An 8,585-nucleotide genomic window follows, 5' to 3' on the forward strand; every position below is an offset into this window, starting at 1 on the left:
TACCGGAAGGAGTGGACCGATGTAGCTCACCTTCGAACTTAAACTAAGTTTGGACCAAATATTACGAAAGCCAAATTTTTAACCGAATCGGTTCATCCGTTCGAGAGTTATCGTGCGCTCCAGCCAGCAGGACAGACAGACAGACAGACAGACGGACGGACATGGCTAGATCGACTCCAAATTGTCTGAAACACATTTCGTCCAAACATACTTGGGGTCTAAAACCATTATTTCGATGAGGCACATTTTCATCGTATCAAAGTGTATATACCCTCCTTAGCCTAAAGGCTGAGGGTATAAAAATTGGTAACAAATAACAATGTCGATGTTTCGAAACAAAAATTTGTTAATTATAAAAATGTGCAACCAAAATTAATCATTAGTTTACATCATTGTTTTTTGACAGTTCCCCTGGATGTACCCTGCTCGTTGTCTGCCGCTGGACCGATTGTAACCACTACAAGATTGGGTGTTGTTGTTTATGGCCCAACGCCTGGAGAAAAAGCCTCAACCAAAAATCGTGCTCTTCATGTCAGAATGTGTGTCACTTCAACAGACAGTCCAGAAGATAACCTACGACAAATGAGTATGATGCAAAATAATTGTGACGTGAAAATCCTTGATGCAAAGGTGAATACAAAAAAGATATTGCCAACTGATGATGAATGTGCGGTGAAATTATTGAAGAGCCAATCAAGAAAAGTTGATGAACGCTATGAATGTCTTTTGTGGAAACAAAACGTGCCTCCATTCCCAGATTCCTATGATATGGCCTCGAAAAATTTGTATATTGTGGAAAATAAAATGGTCCGAGATGGTGAACATTGCAGTGCGCATTGTGCAAGAATATGTTGCCCTATTTTGATGAGCTATGCCAGAAAAGTAAATGTGAACGAATTGTTATCTAATACAGACCCCTTGTTTCACCTGCCACGTTCTAATGTTACAATTGTGAATGCCAATGTGTTTGTGAAAAATTCAACTTGTGCCGATGAACAAATTTTTAATACTCATTACGTAGACGACTGTTTCCAAAATGAAGAAGCCGCAAAGGTGATCAAATATGTGATAAGAATTCATAGTGTTGGAGGTTTTGAATTGAGAAATATTATGTCAAATTCCAAGAGGGTAATTCAAACTGGTGGAGAATCGGTCAGCGGAGTCAACGATAGCGGTGAGTTTTTGTACCAAAATGTTGTTGAAAGGATTTTAGGCATACACTGGTTGCCAAATCCAGATGTTTTCTCCTTTCGTTTAAATTTGTATAAATGTGATAAATTCATTTTAGACTCCGCTAACATGCTTTCTTTGAAAATGTTTATTTATGGCACATTCGGATTTATCTGCAAATTTGTGGTTGCTTCTAAAATGTTGATACGAAGAGTATGGAAGTCGGGTATAGAGTCGGACGAGGAGTTGCCTAGCGATTTATATAATAACTGAAAGTTATGGTTAACTGAATTAAATATGTTGGAGGGATTTCGTATTTCAAGACGTTATCTTAATGATTTTTCAAACAGAAAAGTTGATTTACATATATTCACAGATGCGAGCGAAGAGGCAATGGCAAAGGTAGCGTATTGGTGTGTGGTAAGTGATGTTGAAATTAATGTTTCGGTTGTAATGGAAAAATCTGTTTGTGCTTCTGCTAGTCGTCAAACCATAACCGAGCTAGAATTGCAGATGGCAGTTATGAGTGTTCAGATGAATGATTTAATAGCCTTTAATCATGTGAAAAATCTTAATATAATTTATTTTTGGACAAATTCATACACGGTTGTACGATGGATCCTCGATAGCAGCGAGAGAAGTCATTGGAAATGGTGGCCGAATATTTTAAAGCCTGCAGATGAGATAACAGCCGCTCATCAGTATATTTATGTGGTTGCAGCGCAAAGCAATACTAGCTCTGGCTGTTATAAAAGGACTATTTCCAAACTTGCCGTTTTGGATGTTGATGAAGATTCTGGTGAAGCCTCCCCCTCTGGGTCAGTTCACGGGGGCGGGGATGTCGGTGATGGTCACCTTAGAATTGGCAACGTATCCTGAAGTTCGAAAACGTCCAATGAACAATATTTTGTCCTGTGAACAATAATTTTTATTGCAGTTTGTTTTTATTGTCTATGTACATGTAAAATGTAAATGTAATTGTTAGCAACATTTTAAAATCTATAAAAGGCCCTTAAGGCATTGATTCTGTCCTTTTTGCTGGACAACTAAAACATGTAAGATCATTTTAACAACTTGTCATTTTAATTTTATAAACTTAATTTATTTCTATAGCGAATAAACGCCACACATTTTGATATCAAACTTAAGCAACATTGGATTTGTTTTTACTTGGTCGTCGCCTTTGTTTGTATTACTGCCGTTTGATGTTAGATGGTTTGTTCGGGTTGTCAGCCTATAGCAGAAAGGGAGCCTTTTAGTGTCAAAGCCGACATTATTTTATTTGATGAATTTCTTTTAATTTGATGCCGGATGAGACACGACAGCCGGTATTATACCATCCGGTCCCCGTGATTTATAATGCTGTTGATCGGCCACCGTTTAGCCATTAGGCTAAACGGGGTATATACACTTTCACACGGGCAAAATGTGCCTCATTGAAATAATGGTTTCAAACCCCAAGTATGTTTGGACGAAATGTGTTTCAGACAAATTGGAGTTGATTGAGCAATGTCCGTCTGTCTGTCTGTCTGGCTGGTGCGCACGATAACTTTCGAACGGATGAACGGTTCAAATTTTGGCTTTCGTAATATTTTTTCCAAACTTAGTTTAAGTTAGAAGATGAGCTATATCGGTCCACGCCTTCCGGTACCTCCCCCACAAAAGTTCCAAAATGTTCGGAAAATTTGTGGGCATGATAACTCTTGAAAACCGATTTGGTCCATACGTTGCACATCGTGAAATTTCTACCAGACTTAGATGAGGTTCCAATATGGACTCAATCAGCCCACTCCTTCGGGTACCTCATACACAAAATTTCGGATAAGTTCACTTTAGGGCCTGCTCTCGAATCGCTTTTATATTTGTTACAACAACTTGTACTCGACGGTACATGTTTCATCAGGGGCAAATCCATACTTCCTGAGAAAATGGCCGGGAAGATGCAAATAGGGACTGACACCTTGTGTAGTGGTTGGAGCGCAAGATAACTCTCAAACGGAGCTGTCGATTCAGTCCAAAATTTTGCCTTCGTAATATTTTATCAAAACATAGTTTAAATTCGAAGATGGGCTATATCGGTCCACTCCTTCAGGTACCTCCCCCACAAAACGTTCGGAATAATTTTGCGCACGATAACTCTTGAAAGGAGTGACCGATGTAATCCATACTTTGCACATCCTAATATATCTACCAGATATAGATCGCGTTCGAATATGGACTATATTTGTCTACTCCTTCTGGTACCTCTCACACAAAATTTCGGATAAATTCACTTTAAGACCTGCTCTCGAATCACTTTGATTTTTGTTGAAGCGATTTGCATTCGCTACCTCCATTACGACGGTAAAAGTTTTTTCAAGGGCAAGTCCATATTTCTTGGGAAAACAGCCCGAAAGTTGTAAAAGAACCCTATGTCACCATATGTGGCGGTCGCAGAGCACAACATTTGGTCTTCGTCATATATCCAAACTTATTTTCATGGGCAATACCGGTCCACAACTTTCGGTACTTCTCCCCAATATTTAAAAAATGTCACTAAAATGCTAGGACGATATCACTTTAATGGGGCAACCAATTTGGTCCAAACTTTGGATCTCCTAATATTTTATCAAAATTTAGTTTAAGTTCAGAAATGGCCCATATCGGTCCTCCCTAAGGGTACCTGCCCTACAAAAGTTCAACATTTGTGTCTTAGTGCAGTTAATTCCCAATCTACATTTTTGTCGGCAAGTTCAAATGTCTAAAAAGGGCCACAACATTCCGAAGAGACATTAAATACATTCGATCTGTCCGGAGGTGAAAATTTCGCTTCACATTGGCTGAGGGTATACACTCCGGTTCATCTGATAGAGCCAACCAATATTTGTCCACAAATACCGTTATATCTGACGATAGGAGAGGAATTGTAAATTATAATTTTGTGGACATGTAGAGTATATAGTAGCCGATATTTTCAATACCTAACATGTTTCACGTATGCGTTATAAGTGTACTTTTTACTCGCTTTATGAAAAAAATGTCAAAATATAAGCATCTTTTAATGGTTCACCAGGATAGAACCAGCCTAAGAATTTACACAAATCCTTTGTTAGATGTGGTAATCTTTAACAAAAAACTATTTATAATTATAAATAAATGCCGTGAGTGTTGATTGCCATCAAATATTGTGCAAAAATTTGTATTAAGGCCTTGAAATTTGATGAAAATCGAGACTTAGAACTCCAAAAAAATTTTTATGAAGAAATCGACTGACACTTTTTACTTATTAGTTATTCTGTCAATCAGCTGTTCATCTTCGACAGTTCGGACTCGACTGTGACTTGCTGTTGTCAAGGCTCCATCGAATTCAACACAACCGGGAAAATGAACCCCTGACAGCAGATCCAAAGTCTCTAGACCGGAGTTAGTCCAGGAACCATCGCTCCGTTTGATACTACCTATGGATTTTGGGTCCTTAGATAGTATCTTACAGAACCTGGCAGCTTCACTAACTCCTTCTATCGACTCACTGAAACTTAGCGCTTAGGTTTCTTGATTTCACTCTTGTACTTATTGAATTTGACCTTGTACGCATCCCATTCCATACTGAGCTTCGTCTTACTGGTTTATTGTAGGATTGCCTTGCTGCTTTACGCAGCTTGGCTAATTGTTTGGTCCACCACAGCGGCTGGGATTTCGGATAGGTGATTGGACAAGAGTCCTCATAGCTCGTCAGAAGGGTTTTGGTTAGGGAATCCAGAGCTCTCTCAACCTCCTTGACAGTATGCAGAGTCGTGCAAAGTGCATTCCGTTCTTCACATTTCGACAATGTCCGATTTGAATCCATTTCATAAAATTTTCACAATTTAGCAATGTTTACATTTATAATAACTTCTTGCAAATAAAATACTTAATAATACAAAAACAATTTTTTATATTATTTTAATTAACAAGCAGAATGATTTGTATCCCAGAAAAACTATTCATGAGTGCAAGTGACTCCGGACTGCATATTTGTTTGTAGCCAAAAATGTAATTGAATCATGAGTGCAAGTGACTATATCTAATTATGTGAAAAAAGCTATGATTTTTACAAGGACATGGAGCATAATTCTGTGCAAGTGAGTAAAGAAGCATTTATTAAGATGTTTTGATGTTTTTGTTTTCATTTGCACTAATGATTCAACTACTTCTTTGGCTACAAACATTTTGCTGGGTATACAGAACTGCTGATTTGTAAACTCCATTAATTACTAGAAAAACAAGATGAGTCTACATAAAAGTTTTTTTTAGGTGTTATATAGAACCAATTACTACAAATATTTAAGGTATATTATCTTATATTTACATATGTACAAAACTCGAATTAGAATTAAAAGCAGTCATACGTTGGCGTATGATTTATTTCATTCACACATCGCTGAAGAAATATTTAGTATACGCCACCTCATTCCTTATTTGTCTTGTTGGAGTCCATGGGAAACGAAAGTACCTTTGGTTTCTTTGGGTCATTTTGGATTTTATAACGGTAAATGTAGAGAAAAACCAAAATTCTGCAATTTTCAACTTAAAATGGGCATAACTTCTTTTTCCACAACGGATTTCTATTATTTTATTTTCTTCTCTTATTTCTATTGCCTTTTGAACAAGCCATTATTATACCTTAGCCCACTATGTGGAAAGGGTATTATAAGTTTGTTTTGGTAAAAATTCATGTAACACCGCGGAATAGTCGTCGGAGGCCATCAATGCTGTATACCAATCTTCATACCTCGACGAGATAAAACGATTTTGAGATGTGTGTAATTCCGTCCGTCCGTATAAATTGTAATCAAACTCCAGGCTGCAATTATGGACCGATCGTCACGAAATTTTGTATGAAGGTCGGGTTCATACCAGAATAGATCCCTATTTTTATTGGTAATGACCGTGAAATATTTAGCGGGTAAAATGGACCAAAAACATAATATTTATCCAAATTTGTAGTGGCTCTGTAGGTCGCAAAAATAGTCTGATCAACGCGAAATTTTAAATAAGTTAAGAATATATGACAAGGAAGAAGCTTGCAATTTGATATGGCGATCACATAAAATTTAGGCGGTTAAATAGACCACAACTTGTGTGTGAAAATTATAAAAATTTTTAATATACAGCTTATATCTTTTTTCCTGGAAAAGACATTCCGGGCAAGTAAGCTATACTGAGAAGAGGAACGCTTGACCTTTCTATTGATGCCAATTGTATTGGGGTACATGATAAGATAACAGAGTTACATCCAAATAAACCCAGTTATTTGTTTGTAGTGTAATCATAATCACGCTAGAGTTCGCAATTATAGCTCAATAATCGCGAAATTTTGGACGAGGTAAGAGTTTAGTTAGAAGGAGCTGCCTACAATTCTGGATGATGATCATATTATTTAGCGGGAGAAATGGACCACTACTTTTTTATGAAAATTAAAAAAAATATATTTTTGATGTATATTTTATGTCTTGCAAAGTAGCATACATATGGTATGACCTATTCCCCTGATGCAAATTAAAATAACGTGTCTGCTAGATGACGGGCCTACTGCCTAATATGTAATTGGTTTGTTGTAGATAACCACATTTTCCCATTCACACACATTTTCCCATAATCAAACTCCAGGCCGCAATTCTGGACCGATCGTCACGAAATTTTGTATGGAGGTGGGGTTCAGACCAGAATAGATCCCTATTTGTATTGGTGATGATCGTAAAATATTTAGCGGGTGAAATGGACCAAAAACAAAATATTTATCCAATTTTGTAGCGGGTCTGTAGGTCGCAATAATAGTCCGATCAACGCGAACTTTAAAATAATGTTAGAGTATATGACAAAGAAGAAGCTTGCAATATGTCGATCAGATAATATTTAGAGGGTTAAATGGACCACAACTTTTGTGTGAAAATTGTGAAATATTTATATCTTTGTTTCTGTAAGAGACATTCCGGACAAGTAAGCTCTACTTGAAAAAGGAACGCTTGACCTTTCTACTGATATTAATGTGTTGGTGTACATGATAAGATAACAGAGTTACAGCCTAATATACCCTGTTATTTGTTTCTAGTGTAGTCATAAACACGCTAGAGGTCGCATTTATAGCTCAATAATTGCGAAATTTTGCACGAGGTAAGAGCTTAGGTAGAAGAAGATGCCTACAACCATGATGGACAACATGGATTCCGTAAGCAGCACAGCACGACAACAGCGCTGCACGCCATTACCACATATATCTGTAAAGGACTCAACCAGAGACGGCCGTGCGATAGAACAGTGATGGTGGCTCTTGACTTATCAAAAGCCTTTGATACAGTCAGGCACTCCACGCTGTTCGAGGACATTGAGCAGACAACCCTCCGGCCAAGCTTGAAACGTTGGATAGTCAACTATATGTGTGGACGCCAGTCGTACGTGGAATTCAGGAATAAGAAGTCCAAACCCCGTAGAGTGAAACAGGGAGTTCCCCAAGGTGGGGTGATATCTCCGGAACTGTTTAACCTCTACCTCTCCTGTATTCCACCCCCTCCAGACGGCATTGAGATCGTGACGTATGCGGATGATTGCACGATCTTGGCGTCGGGTACCTATCCTGATGACATCTGTGAGAGACTGAACAACTATTTAACTGATCTTACCACCTTTTTCCATTCGAGGAATATGCAGATTTCCCCCACAAAATCTACAGCCACTCTGTTCACCACATGGACAGCGCAGTTTGGACGTGAGTTGAATGTCGTGGTCGACGGTAGCAGAATTCCGACCACAAACTGCCCTAAAATTTTAGGGGTCACATTCGACACTACATTCACGTCGTGCGCACACGCCACAGCTATCTGCGACAAGTTGAAAAGTAGGAACAAGGTCCTCAAGTCCCTGGCCGGCAGCACTTGGGGTGCAGATAAAGAAACCTTGTTGAGCATATATAACGCGATAGGTCGGTCTGTGGTAAGCTATGCGGCTCCAGTCTGGTCCCCGAGATTGTGTGATTCGAACTGGAAAAAGATTCAAACTTGCCAAAATGCAGCCCTGAGAACAGCGACAGGGTGCCTCCTCAAATCTTCAGTGGACCATCTACATGATGAGGCAAAAATTCTTCCTGTAAAGCAACACAATGAGATGCTTTCGTTGCAGTACCTGCTTGGATGTTATCGTGTGAGCCATCCCAGTCACCATCTTGTGGGTAGGCCCGGCCCATTCAGGGAGATCAGGAAGGATATCCATGCTCTAGAGGGAGAGGTCCAACGATACAGGAGAGAACCCCTAGATCAACAGGCATATCAAGCAGAATTGAATAGCATTCACACGGACGCAGTTGCCAAGGCCTTAAGCAATTATAGTGTGAATAAAGTACTTGGAGTACATCCTCCATCTATCGCAGCTGAGGAGCGTCAGCTGCCACGACAAACTAGAGT

Source organism: Musca autumnalis, unplaced genomic scaffold (genome assembly GCF_047663935.1).
Source record: "Musca autumnalis isolate F117 unplaced genomic scaffold, ASM4766393v1 scaffold_3, whole genome shotgun sequence".
In the NCBI taxonomy this organism is placed as follows: domain Eukaryota; kingdom Metazoa; phylum Arthropoda; class Insecta; order Diptera; family Muscidae; genus Musca; species Musca autumnalis.